The following is a 14,372-nucleotide window of genomic DNA, read 5'->3' as shown; positions in this document are numbered from 1 at the left end:
ATGTGCTGAAAGAGCTGGTAAACACTCTACGATCAGGAATTCTACTTTTCGCAATGGGCCGACGAGCGCTACAATCGCAAAAACCGTAAACATACACAATACCTGCATATTCTTTATTAGTGTAGTCGTGCGGTATTTTAGCCAGCGCGTGTACAAGCGCAGTTAACCGATGCTACTCTCTAATACACATTCAATCCCTCACACCACTTTACTGACTGTCGACACTATGTGCAACTGTGGGTTAATGGCAGGAACACATTCCGACCAGTGAGACTGAAAGCAACGAGATTGTCTGGGCTGCAATAAAACGTCAAAGATGTTTGGTTGTAAGACACATATATGTGCGCTTCTACCCATAAACGAATGTACATTAAATGTGTTTCCATATGCCCTTATGAAGTTTTTTGCTTCAAATGAATGTTTCCGTCATACTCCTGAATACTGACCATTCCTCCTGGGATACCCTGTATATCTCTAAACAACTACAGAAATTTTGTCTGTAGAGTTCGGATTCACCGCCAATAAAAATGTTAAAACACATCTGTAAGCTCTTTTAGAAGAATACAGCTTGTGATATAGAGAATCTTCGGCAGACTGACACCATAAAAATTCCACGCAGCCACTCCGGTCATTAATGATGCTGTTGGTGTAAGTTTTGTTGACAGAATCACAACCAACAACTTTGAAACGCTTTCTTCTCCGCATCGGACAGAAACGCGCACGAGATGGAAAGGAGCTGGAGGATCGCGTTGTAAATATCGCCGCTCAGCCACTTCATAAACCTCCGCGGGAACGCGTTCTCCGCACGCACCGGGCAGCTTTCGGGTGCCTTGATGGTTGAACGTCACGGAAATAGACACCAAAAGCGCTCCCCCGGCTCGTCGTCGAAAGCCGTAATCTGTATAGGTTTACACCGGTTCTCCTCGGCCGAGCGCTACTGCGTGACGGCGCCGCGGAATGTACGACCCTGGAAAATTAGGTGCGATGTCTGGAACGATAAAAATTACGTGATCGTTAGTGGGGCACTGTAACGCAGCTGCAGCTCACGGGGCTATGTTATCGCACGGGCGGCCGCTTTCGAGCCGTAGCTGTCTCGCCTGTCGCTGCTGGCTTCCCGTCACTCTTAATACACTTTTCTTCCGTCCACGAGGTACAGCTGTATAAATGATGTTTAACAGACTGCCGAAAAACGACGTGATTATAAGGTCAGAGCGGAGTGAGGGACGTAGAATCGGAAAAATTTTCTAGATAGCCCTAAGACAGACGGTGAAACGTCCCCTTAGAAAAATTAATGAATTGACTGTGCTGATAAACCTCTTACATTATTTGCTTTACAAACAGCTGAGCAAAACTGAACGTACTCAGACATTACTCTCTTTACTTCTGATCAACACTAAACTGACACACAATATTTTTAGCGCAACGCAATCTGACTTTTAATAATCCCTACAGAAGAATGGCCCTGACTAACAATAACCTATACCTTTCATGAACCACTTACCTCACAAAAATCTTCGTTACTCAAACTACTGCAATACAGCGAGCGCCAATACTGCCAGCTAAATAAAAGAGTCTAACTACTGAAGAGACTAACTACTGATAGGCATAGTTAGCAAATGGAAGATTTTGATAAAGAACAAACAATGTGTTTACCTTAATAGTGTTCAAAAGTCATAATATATATGTCAGTTCATGACATCCAGTCTTACAAATTTACTGTCTCTGATGGTCACACGTCCAGATCATCCGCTCTCAAAACTCTCGCCGTCTCTCTCCCCACACCCACCACTGCTGGCGGCTCACCTCCATCTGCGCAACGCTACGCGCTGTTAACATTCAGCTGCCCAACACTACAATAGCAAACAACAATGCAAACCATCCACAGACTGCACACAGCACAGCCAGTGATTTTCATCAGAGCGCTACGTGGCGTTACCAATAAAAAAACCTAAACAGCCTACTTACAACGGAAATAAGCGTTGTGGTGTCATAAAACGACAGCCAAACTACGACGAGCAAGCGGAAATTTGTTCGGTAAGCGATCGTGTTTGGAAGTGTCTAGAAATCATTCGCAAGATGCCAGGAATTTAGAACCTTGGTGAATTTTACTTCGTAGCCATTATGCCGTGGTCAAAGATCGATTTCCGTACCTATCGTTTCGTCTCCTAATACTGTAGACATCGTCAGACTATAAATACTCAAGACAGCAGTTTCGAACTTAAAACAAGCCTAATTGTTTGCACGTACTCGCGTCACGATTTCACTTCTGGATATCCTGAGCTAAGATTTTCGTGGTTTCCCTAAATTACTTCAGATGAATGCACGGGATGGTTCTTTAAGAAAGCCACGCCCGGCTTGCTTCCCCACACATTTCCATTCCGACGTTGTGCTCCGTCTCTAATGACATGATCGTCGACGGGACGCTGATCTAATCTTCTTGCCTGCTAATGAACCAGCACCGACAAAGAAAGGTCTGATTACTCTTCTGCTGGGAAAGTTTGTGCTGAGCATGGCAAACGAGGGGACGCAATGGTTCACTAACTGGAGAAAAGGTAATCCTCCAAATCCCGCTCCAGCCGTTCTCAAGTAGGTTTCCTGTTTCCGAAAATCACCTCAAGCAAATTTTAATACAAATCCTTGAAAGGGCGATTACTGTCACAAGCCTCTTCCAACTGTGTTCTAACTGTGTCTGCTATGATTAGCATGTAGGTTCTAACAACCCTACCACAACAAAGGTCAAAATTTAATAATGATTGTGGTGTTGCTCACGCTGCTAAATACTGCATTTTCGGGCAACAGCAAAGTTATTATGTGGCAGGTGTTCAAAAAAATGGCTCTGAGCACTATGGGACTTAACATCTATGGTCATCAGTCCCCTAGAACTTAGAACTACTTAAACCTAACTAACCTAAGGACATCACACAACACCCAGTCATCACGAGGCAGAGAAAATCCCTGACCCCGCCGGGCATCGAGCCCGGAAACCCGGGCGCGGGAAGCGAGAACGCTACCGCACGACCACGAGCTGCGGACCTGTGGCAGGTGTCATTAGAGCACAGTTAATAAAGTCATTTCATTTAATAATGAATAAACTAGGCACTCATCTTTTCGTGTTTCCCACGCTGGTCTCGTTGTAAAATCATGGCTCAATCGTCGAAAATCTAGGTGGTGATGATTCCAAGCTCGGATGCAAAGAGGCCTAGGTTTTATTCTGCGATATTCAAAAGTTTTGTAGATGCGCTTCACAAACCATTCTTGAAGATTAAACCTTTGAAAGTTAGCACAATGGTGATGTAAAAAAGTAATCAGCACTCCGAATTTAAGTTACACTTCTTTTTTATTACTTTTGCTGCAATATCACGTAACACACAAAACTTCACTTCACAATACAAAACATACTTGAAAACATCTTCCTCACTGTTAAAGTTCACGTTTTATAAGCTGACTGCAATATGCGTCTTTCCAACATTACGTCCAAGACCTTCTCTAGGTTCGACTCTCTAACAAACTAATAACCACTTACGCGCCCACAAAACAGAGTTACAAGAACGTCAAAGATCATAGTGACAAAAGAGAGAATTCACATAAGAATAACATCATTGCAACATAAACATATCGATGTATCAAAATACGTCTACATTAATGAAATCAAATCTGAATGTTGTATCAGAAATATGTTAACTACTTAACAGAAACACAGTAGAATATTGCTGGTATCGAGAGGTTCAGGTGAGGTGCCGTAATGGTTACGTAATTCAAGTACCATTACAAGGTGGAATACAGAATATAACTTAATTACCTCTTCCCATTCTGGATACCTCTCCCCATATCCATACTTCGTGTTAGCCTGTGAAATGCCACATACCACAGTTTGGGTTAACCGGTGATTCTCATTAACGTTTAAAAACCCCGAAGCGACGTAAATGACGCTGAGACAAGAACTTTAATATAAGACGCATAGGGCCGCAGGTGTCGGGAAATATTCCAAAAATGGACGACAAGTGTTGAACATGTGACGTCACGAGATGACGTACCTCGGCGCACGTACAGCGACTGGGCTTGTCAATCCGACAGGGTGACAATTATTATTGAACTATATGGAATAAAATCGACATAACTTCTGAACGGTTTGCGTTAGGACGTTCAAACTTCACTTTTCATTTGGCCGCTGGGGGGGGGGGGGGGGGGGGGTGATAGGAATTAGTATGCGCTGTATGGTTTGCTTTGGCGACGAAGCCAACTTCCATTTGGATGGGTTCGTCAATAAGCACAATTGGCGCATTTTGGGGGACTGAGAATCCGCATTTCACGATCGAGAAGTCTCTTCACCCTCAACGGGTGACTGTGTGGTGTGCAGTTTTCAATCATGGAATAATCGGTGCGACATTCCTTGATGGCACGATGGTTACCGAAGGGTACGTGAAGGTTTTGGAAGATGATTCCGTCCTCATTGTCCAAAGTGACGCTGATTTTGAGAATATGTGGCTTATGCAAGACGGAGATTGACCCATCGAAGCAGGAGAGTGCGTGATGTCGTGGAGGAGAACTTTCAGGACGGCATTCTGGCTCTGGGGTACCTAGAGGCCAATGGCATGGGCCTCGATTGGTCGCCACATTCTCCGGATATGATCACATGCGACTCCTTTTTGTGGGGCGGTATTAAAGAGGAGGTGTAGAACAATAACCCCAAAACCATTGCTAAGCTGAATACAGCCGGCCGCGGTGGCCGTGCGGTTCTAGGCGCTCCAGTCCGGAGCCGCGCTGCTGCTACGGTCGCAGGTTCGAATCCTGCCTCGGGCATCGGTGTGTGTTGATGTCCTTAGGTTAGTTAGGTTTAAGTAGTTCTAAGTTCTAGGGGACTAATGACCACGGCAGATGAGTCCCATAGTGCTCAGAGCCATTTAAGCTGAATACAGCCGTTTAGGAGGTCGTCTACAGCATCCATGTTTCGACACTTCAGCATAATTTCGCTGTTCGTCTGCACATCACTTCAATGATGGCAAATATATCGAACATGTCATAACCTAAATCCAAATATCTGTCAGGACGTTACATGTTGAATAAAGTGTGTGCACGCCGTAGTTTATAACTAATTTACGTTTTCTTTCATATAGTTAACTAATTGGCCCCTGTACCTTTGCTGGTAGGGGACAGTGATTCACTTTGCAATTAACCAGCGGAGACCTCGAGACAGGCAATAAAATAATGAATATTATGTAAATGTAAATACACAGTTATCAATGTAAACACACAGTTGTCTAACGCAAAAAAAACTGCCTGCCAGACGCAAGACACGAACCCTGAGCCCCACGCGTTGAAGTCGAGCATGTAAACCCGGAGCCACACCGACGTGAATACTTGACTTGGATAGGAATGATCAGTTGCGACAGACGTATAGGCTCCTTCGATGCATTTGTGGCGAGGTACGTTATCTGGTGACGTCACATGTTCAATACCTGTCGTTCACTTTTTGGGTATTTACGAACAATTGCAGCCTCATGTGTTTTATATCGAATTACTTGTCGCTGCGGTATAAGAATCACCCTGTATATTACCTTCTGTTTCACTTATCAAGGTGCAGACTATTTTTTAAGTCCAAAGTTTGTTCAAGCTAGGAACAGCTTACGTACTGATCATGACAGGGTAATCGCTCGGGATTTAAGCGATATTTCTGGTACTGATATATACATCCTCTACGAGCTCCTGTTTATCAACTTCGGCTTGCAAGATCTTCAGTGCCTACTTCAGTGAAGCCATCATTGGTGGCCTCATTTGCCTCTGCATCTGCATTTAGCAGAGGCTTATCACATTTCTGGCCGCGCTCGCTTTTCAACAGTAAAGTTCCGACGAGCCACGTGGAGATGCGGAGTCTGCTGCGTCGGCAAAGACGTACTGCGCCTCGGCTGATATACCCCGACGGCGTCGTGTGACCCCGCGTCAGCGCTGGTTGGCAACGCCACCGCCTATTTTGCTGAGCTATTGTTGTGTCCCGCCTTTCTGTGTTGCGTCGCATGTTGTCCGCCTATTTATAGCAAAGCATGAGGGATCTTACAACAACATTCTCGTGTACACCGCGTATCGGTGCGTTTAACGGGTATCGGCAGTGAGGCAACTCCTTGTTGGAATACCAAAGATAAACATAACTGTTGTTGAGGTTCATCCAGCCTTTGGGCAGAGCGCGCTATTATCAGAGTGCCGAAGCTAAATATAATTGTTTGGCGGCTGCACATACGAGTGTGTGCTGAAAAGTATTGCCTTCGAATCTTAAAAACTTTTAAATAAAACGAGCGTTATTACCATTCTGCCGCTTTATTCAGTCATGTCCACACTTTTATTTATCAACGTAATTACGAACACATTTCTCCAAATGAGAAATTGGTTTGTTGATACCATTATGTAGAATGTTTGACGTTGTTGACGGAGCCACAACCTCATCTCAGCTTGCACAGCGTCATCACAGTCAAAGTAAATACTCGAAGGTGTGTTTTCTGATTGGGGAAAAAATGAAAATCGGATGGGTCCAAGTCGGGACTGTATCGAGGATGATCGCTGACAGAGAAACCAAGGCGTCGGATTGTTGCAGATCTGGCAGCGCTCGTGTGTGGTCTGGTGTTATAGTAGTGAAGGACCGTGCGCTTCATGTGTGGGCGAGCTCTTCGAATTCGAACCTCTATTGCAGCGCAGTGTCTCTCACGCACTCACATTGTTGCGTTACACACCGCCATGCCACACATTAAAATTCAGAGCACTCTAGCGGAAGAGTGCTGCAACTATGTGGACTCGAAAGATTAAGATGTAGAATGTTAATAACGTTTGTGCTGTTTAAAAAGCTTTAATAGTTTTGACATAAGAAATTCGGAGGCATTACTTTTCAGCACGCCGTCATTGGTATTTCATATCGACAGTAGAAGTTTCTGGATTCTTCCACCAACAAACCATATCATCACTTGAAGCTACAGTACTTTGTCAAAATATTGCTTAGTAACGCCCACAGAACACGGCGCTAAGGCGGGAAAGTTTTCAACCTGAAAAATATGGTTCACGGCACTTTCCTCAGATTCCTGCACTTGTCCTAGGGCCAAGAAGAGACGTACACTGATACAGATTAAACTCATTAATTATTTTGTGTGTGTAACTAATTTGACACATTATGTTGTAAGAGGACAACCGCACCCATAAGCAGACATCTTGTACATACTTTATTGGAAGACAGGTTGTGTAGCTTAGAAGCCGTGTCGTCAGGTTACATATGTTGAATCATGACATTAACCCTAGAACACTAAAGGAGGGGAAAATGTGACATTGCTACTAAACCACAATAGTGTTTACTGCTCCACATCTTGTTCAAAAGAAGCCATAATTTATAGATTATGCATTATTTAATTACAATTATTAGATCTCCAGTGGTACGTCACATAACAAATTAAGAACGACGTGCCCTATTTTATACCTTACTGCATCGTAAATTTTACGAGGTTGTAGTAATCAAGGGTTAAACTTGTGACATGGAAGGTACGGAATATTCCTTGACTATGAATAAATGAGGCAATTACCGGTTTGTCAGATAAGCAGAAAGCTTGGGTTCACGATTCTTCAAGCGTGCCATGAATCCCGAAAGGACGACAGTAGGCCGAAAATAACTGCTTAACCATTAGATCGAGGGTCACAATCCATCAGAAGTGCCATAAATACAGGGCTATTCAGAAAGATGATTTCAGATTTCAAACATTTATTGCTTCCAAACTACGAAAGATAGAAACACAATTCCAACGTTCCTGGAAAGAGAAAAGCTCAAATTTGTGTGCACTCAGTGTGGGCACCATGTATTACAGACAAATATCTAAGCAGTGGCTCATTTCCCCCGAATTCACAGCTTCAACAATGCGACGCCGCAGACTTTGAAGAGTGTCCAGACATAGGAGGTATAAAAACGCGGTCTTTCACACCACCAGAGATGTTCATATTCTGCTCCTCTTCCAATCCAACGTCCCAGACCTCACACCTTGTGAATTTTATCTGGGGGTTACGTAATAGACCGCGTTTTTATCCCTCCCATGCCTCACACTCTTCAAAGTCTGCGACATCGCATTGCTGAAGCTGTAAATTCGATAGCGAGAGACCAGCTGCTTCGTGTGTGGCCACAGATTTGATATTAGCCGTATAACACATGGTGCTCACATTGAATTCATTAAAAAATTTGAACTTTTCTCTCGCCAGGAACGATGGAATTGTGTTTCTATTTTTTGTAGTTTGTAAGCAATAAATGTTCGAAATCTGTTCCTTCTTTTTGAATAGCTGTATACAGCAGACCACGATGTATGGAAATGCAGGCGAAAGGGTGCACAGCTAGGGTCTCGTATGACTGAAATTAACTGTTCGTTCCTTCTCATGTCGCTCATCTTGATCAGCACAGTATGTTAAAAAAAAAAAGGTTCAAATGGCGCTGAGCACTATGGGACTTAACATCGGTGGTCATCACTCCCCTAGAACTTAGAACTACTTAAACCTAACTAACCTAAGGACATCACACACATCCATGCCCGAGGCAGGATTCGAACCTGCGACCGTAGCGGTCGCGCGGTTCCAGACTGTAGCGCCTAGAACAGCGCGTCCACACCGGCCGGCGTTTGTAAAACTAACGACGAAATTTCTGTAACCAACCAGGCATTCAACAAAGCGATCATCTCCCCAACAGATTCCAATAGTATGTCGCACAGAGCACTGAATCTAATTCCTTTGCCTTTCGAGGGAAGTGCTGTGTTACCGGAACCTCTGGACTCTCCTTGTTGCCACACTCTCAGCCTCTAACTCGTATTCCTTTTCTCTTACGTTTTCAAACTGAGCCAAGTTCAACAACATGTGAAGTTAAACCCCACCTGCCCATCGCTTCCGCTAAAAAATGGAACGCAAAGAAGTTCGTGCCATACCGTGTGGCCTCGGAAGCATCTCGCACGATTGTGCTTTCACACATGAATCAGTCACTTTGAACATTGATTAATCAAAGCTAAGCAAGGGGAAGTAGGTGAACAGGAAGAGAGGAACCTTAACTGCCGTATATTCTGTACCCAACAGGTAGACAGCAACAGAAAAAGAATATTAAGAATTGAAAGGGGAGTGCGCTAGCGTTCAGTTTAAAGTTCTCATGTTACCAAGCATCAATTAAAATAAAAGTTACAAAAATGTAACGAACGAAGCGCTATAAGGCTGAGAAAGCGGAAGAGAGAAATGATTAACGGTGGAGTAGGAGAGCGTGATACGTTTCTTTGTGTTTTCCTTTCATTCACAGTGCCACATTTGCACCTGGTGGCCAAAACAGGAACTAATTTTTTTCCGGCGTATAGCACTTCCACATTAACGTATTAGTTGACGTTCGTGGACTGGTAACACTCGCTCCATTCACTGCCACCACCTACCGTCAAGGATGGTAAAACAAATGTTTTTGCGATCGAGACTGTCTGTGTCCATTTCTGAAGTACAGTTTGCCAGACCGCCATTCTCCTAAAGAAACGTTCTCAAAAATTATTAACGCATTAGAATATCCACTAAGTTCCGCTACCATACGATAATTGCGGCCCACACTGGACCTCTGTGAGTAGCTGCACTCTTGAATTATGTCCTCCCGGTAGACAGATAACTGAATAATCGCAATACCTTTAAGTTACCATTAATATCTTCAGAATCACGATCATTACTAAAACCTCAATCCTCAGTTAACGTGTTGAAACGTCCCGAAAAGCCGTTTGGAACGATACTGGGGGGAGCATATTGGTTGATATCTGGCTAGCGCTAACCGATGATTGGCGCCCGCAGGGTGTGCGAGTCACTTGCGCCCCTGTTCGACACTGTGACTCCAATTTAGAACGCGTCGCGCCGTTAATTAAGCTGCCCACTTCATTAGTGCGTCCACCGCTGTTTGACTCGCATTAATTCGCGTTAACAGTAATCGGCTGGGACGCGCACGCCTGTTCCACCCCCAAGGCTGGGTCTCTCTCTCTCTCTCTCTCTCTCTCTCTCTCTCTCTCTCTCTCTCTCTCGTCCCAAAGCTGCCACTGCGGTTCCATATTTCCTGTTATCGACTAAAAGCACTGCGGCTAGGTAGAATCCTGCCACCATGGAATAACTGCTGGGAAGTGACCTACAACAGAGGAGTAAATCACACTGAATAATAATTTTCACCTTTGTTTCCAAGAGTATGTTGGAGAAATAATAGTATAAACATCTGGAGGACAGTCGTGGGAGTAATAACACAACAGTCTACATAAACATGGCCCAAAATCCACTATTCTGATGTCATAGTTTGTTTCAGAAAAAAATCAATGAGCGAGTCATTAATTGTTTTACTCTTCTTATTTTTAATGTAGGCCTACCTGTTCTAAATGCATTGCACAAATTTCAATACAAATTTCTTTTTAGCGACACACTAACCGCCTTACCTTCACCGCCATTTCGAATGCACAATGAACCCAGCTATTTTTACAAAAAAAAAAAAGGTGCAAATGCCTCTGAGCACTATGGGACTTAACTTCTGAGGTCATCAGTCCCCTAGAACTTAGAACTACTTAAACCTAACTAATCGAAGGCCATCACAAACATCCGTGCCCGAGGCAGGATTCGAACCTGCGATCTTAGCGGTTGCGCGATTCCATTTTTACAAACGTATGAGTAACCACACCTCACAGATCGACACTTTCTACTATGCCAAAAACAGCTTGACACAGTCGGAAGTATCATAATCGTTTACATGACGTCTGACATGACCTGCGAACGCTTTTAATTTAATAATATTTAATAGGATTATCAGCTTCGTACTATTTAGAGCTAATTTTCAGACCCATATCTAATTACTACCAATAATACTTCGTTAGCGGGTTCAGTCCTCAGTTGGTCCACTGATTTTTCTGTCACCTATCACTTTTTTCGCCTCTGGTAATGGTTCTTTTGTGTAAAAAATGCCGAACTGTACCCTGGTTCATAATGCACCTAAAATCATAGGATCCCCCTATAACAGGCTGGGTAAGTCCGTTGAAAGGTCGGACGGAGGCAAGGACATACCACCACACTAAGAGAACCATGTCTACCAAAGCACTGTGGTATTCAAACTAACCTTCAGCTTTAGCAATAAGCAATATTAGACAACTATATTTCGAAATAAATCTTATCTTTATTCCTAAATTATGCAGCTTTCCGAAGGTGAGCTTTTTATGTTCTGGAAGGATCCCGCGGAAACTATAAATACATAATATATTTTCACTCCGCAGCAGAGTGTGCGTTGATATGAAACTTCTTGGCGGATTAAAACTTTGTTTTGGATCGTGAATCGAACCTGGGACCTTTCCTTTCGACGCGCAAGTGCTGTATAAATCAAACAGTTCTTGTACGGTTATGGATATAAACTTGTTAATTGGCATCCAGAACAAACATCGACTTTACGTCTAACACCTCTTCCCCTCCCCGCCCCCTCCCCCTCCACTTTCAGACTCACAACATTTTTTTTGTTTAATCTTCAACACTGTTTGGTCTGTTTATTCGTTTATTGAGATAACCATAACTTAGCAATGAAGTAGTAGGTATACATTTCTATGTTCGTTTTTGTGATACTGTTCAAGACGTGGAAGATCACACAGTAAAACGTTACATTGCTTGCAACAGTGAAACGATTCATTTCTCACTGTTTCTCTGCTGATCAATGTAAAGCTGCAACAAACAAAAGAAGAAACACAAAATATACCCTTTACACTTTGATTGCGTTGGCTCACTTGCCATTGAGTGGCTCCATATAAGAGCGGGAAAAGTTAACAACCGTCTCTGAATCAGAGAAGAGCAGGCCATAGTGAACTGTTTTTCAATCCAGTACCCTACGAATCTTTCAAAGATTAAATTTCATAAACTCAACCCTCTTTCTATTTTAGTGCCCTTCAGTACATCCCCTTGCTCCCCCTCTTCTTCTTCTTTACCTTTCTCTTCCTACTTCTCTCTCCCCCTTCCTATTTTCGTTTCCTCTTACTCGTCTTTTTCGTATGTCACTAAACTGTGCTTCCGTGGAAACGGTGCCAGAAACGCACGCTCCAGACGGTCATATCCTACTTACGGCATAGTCACTTGCATCGCAAGTGACGGAAAAGTTTTTAAACTCAAGATATCAACAATTGTCGCGCTTAAAAGAATTCGTTGCATAGCGCGAATAAACCAAAGATGCGGTTGGTCGTTGACAGGTGAATCGCAAGGGCCAAATTATGCGGCGGCATAAGAGAACAGACGGCGTAGTTACGGCTTTCACTCCCAGTCGGTGCTATCTCTACCACGCGTGCTTGTCTACCAGCAAGTGGGCTGAGTCGGCACGTGTGTACGTGCGTATGATGTCTGTTGCGACGCAGCGCGGCTGCGGCCTGCACGAGCTGATGTACGCGGCGATGTTGTTCGGCCCGTGGGCACGTTATCTGTGGCGCGGTGGCATGTTCGTGGGGAAGCGGTGCGTGAATGCATGTTAAGTGTGCCTACGTACGTCGCGCGCCTCAGACTTTCCAGGAAAAGAAAAAAACATCTTCTTCTGAAGACAGACTGATTTTGTGTCAGGTTAGTCTGACATCAGATCTGGTCGTGCAATCTCTTTCCTGTTTGTGACCCCGACATACAGGATCAGCTGTTTTCGCGACGTTGCAAATTTATTTTTATTTACATTACTGGCCATCAAAATTACTGCACCAAGAAGAAATGCAGATGATAAATGGGTATTCATTGGACAAATATATTATACTAGAACTGACATCTGATTAGATTTTCACGCAATTTGGGTGCATAGATCCTGAGAAATCAGTACCCAGAACAACCACCTCTGGCTGTCATAACGGCCTTCATACGCCTGGCCATTGAGTCAAACAGAGCTTGGATGGCGTGTACAGGTACAGCTGGCCATGCAGCTTCAACACGATAGCACAGTTCATCAAGAGTAGTGACTGGCGTATTGTGACGAGCCAGTTGCTCGGCCACCATTGACCAGACGTTTTCATTTGGTGAGAGATCTGGAGAATGTGCTGGCCAGGGCAGCAGTCGAACATTTTCTGTATCCAGAAAGGCCCGTACAGGACCTGCAACATGTGGTCGTGCATTATCCTGCTGAAATGTAGGGTTTAGCAGGGATCGAATGAAGGATAGAGCCACGGGTCGTAACATATCTGAAATGTAACGTCCACTGTTCAAAGTGTAGTCAGTGCGAACATGAGGTGACAGAGACGTGTAACCAATGGCACCCCATACCATGACGCCGGATGATATGCCAGTATGGTGATGACGAATACACGCTTCCAATGTGCGTTCACCGCGATGTCGCCAAGCACGGATGCGATCATCATGATGCTGGAAACAGAACCTGGATTCATTCGAAAAAATAACGTTTTGCCATTCGTGCGCCCAGGTTCGTCGTTGAGTACACCATCGCAGGGCCTCCTGTGTGTGATGCAGCGTCAAGGGTAACCGCAGCCATGGTCTCCAAGCTGAGAGTCCATGCTGCTGCAAACGTCGTCGAACTGTTGGTGCAGATGGTTGTTGTCTTGCAAACGTCCCCATCCTTTGACTCAGCGATCGAGACGTGGCTGCACGATAAGACGCCTGTCATCTCGACTGCTAGTGATATGAGGCCTTTGGGATCCAGCACGGCGTTCCGTATTACCCTCCTGAACCTATCGATTCCATATTCTGCTAAGTCATTGGATCTTGACCAACGCGAGCAGCAATGTCGTGATACGATAAACCGCAATCGCGACAGGCTAAAATCCGACCTTTATCAAAGTCGGAAACGTGATGGTACGCATTTCTCCTCCTTACTCGAGGCATCACTACAACGTTTCACCAAGCAACGCCGGTCAAGTGCTGTTTGTGTATGAGAAATCGGTTGTAAACTTTACTCGTGTCAGCAAAATGGTTCAAATGGCTCTGAGCACTATGGGACTCAACTGCTGAGGTCATTAGTCCCCTAGAACTTAGAACTAGTTAAACCTAACTAACCTAAGCACATCACAAACATCCATGCTCGAGGCAGGATTCGAACCTGCGACCGTAGCGGTCTTGCGGTTCCAGACTGCAGCGCCTTTACCCGCACGGCCACTTCAGCCGGCTTCATGTCAGCACGTTGTAGGTGTCGCCACCAACCTTGTGTGAATGCTCTGAAAAGCTAATCATTTGCATAACACAGCATCTTCTTCCTGTCGGTTAAATTTCGCGTCTGTAGCACATCTTCGTGGTGCAGCAATTTTAATGGCCAGTAGTGTAATTCTGTGGCCGGATGTTCTACATGTCGCCACAGTCGTAAGCTGACGTAAGACAGGAATATAATGTGCGCCATCTATTTGTGAATAATGCAATTGTTACGAAATTAA

At 44.3% G+C, this 14,372-nt stretch overlaps 1 protein-coding gene across 1 annotated transcript in view; it reads left to right on the top strand.

Annotated features, from left to right (window-relative positions):
• LOC124606016 (protein TMEPAI-like) overlaps positions 1 to 14,372 on the top strand; it is a 182,703-nt gene that overhangs the window by 76,580 nt on the left and 91,751 nt on the right. The window lies entirely within an intron of this gene.

Source organism: Schistocerca americana, chromosome 3 (genome assembly GCF_021461395.2).
Source record: "Schistocerca americana isolate TAMUIC-IGC-003095 chromosome 3, iqSchAmer2.1, whole genome shotgun sequence".
In the NCBI taxonomy this organism is placed as follows: Eukaryota; Metazoa; Arthropoda; class Insecta; order Orthoptera; family Acrididae; genus Schistocerca; species Schistocerca americana.
This window is presented reverse-complemented; position numbering and strand designations above follow the sequence as displayed.